The sequence below is a fragment of the Oryx dammah genome, unplaced genomic scaffold, assembly GCF_014754425.2.
Source record: "Oryx dammah isolate SB20612 unplaced genomic scaffold, SCBI_Odam_1.1 HiC_scaffold_4, whole genome shotgun sequence".
In the NCBI taxonomy this organism is placed as follows: domain Eukaryota; kingdom Metazoa; phylum Chordata; class Mammalia; order Artiodactyla; family Bovidae; genus Oryx; species Oryx dammah.
The window spans coordinates 73,434,509-73,434,868 of record NW_024070188.1 but is presented as its reverse complement, the minus strand read 5'-3'; positions in this window follow the sequence as shown (position 1 = coordinate 73,434,868).

The window sequence follows — 360 nt, the reverse complement described above, 5'->3', positions numbered from 1 at the left end:
GTGTGTGTGTGTGTGTGTGTGTGTGTGTGTGTGTGTGTGTGTGTGTATGGAGGGAAGGAGCAGGTTTCCCCTCCCCTCCCGCCCCCAACGGGGGCCGCTCGCAGTTTGGGTTGAAAGGAGAAAAGAGCTCCGCTCCCCGCGGCTCGGCCTGTCCGGAAACGGGCGGCGGGACCTGCAGGGCAGCTGGCCTCGCTGCGCGGGAAGGGGGCCCCGAAGTCCCGGCCGGGGGCGGACCGGACGCCGCGGCCGCCCCGCGCTTGCTTCCCGGCCGGGCCGCCGAGGGCGGCAGGTGGGCCTGCGGCGGAGGCGGGTGTGCGGTGGCTGCGGGGCGGAGACACACCCCCTCGGAGGCCGGCGGCT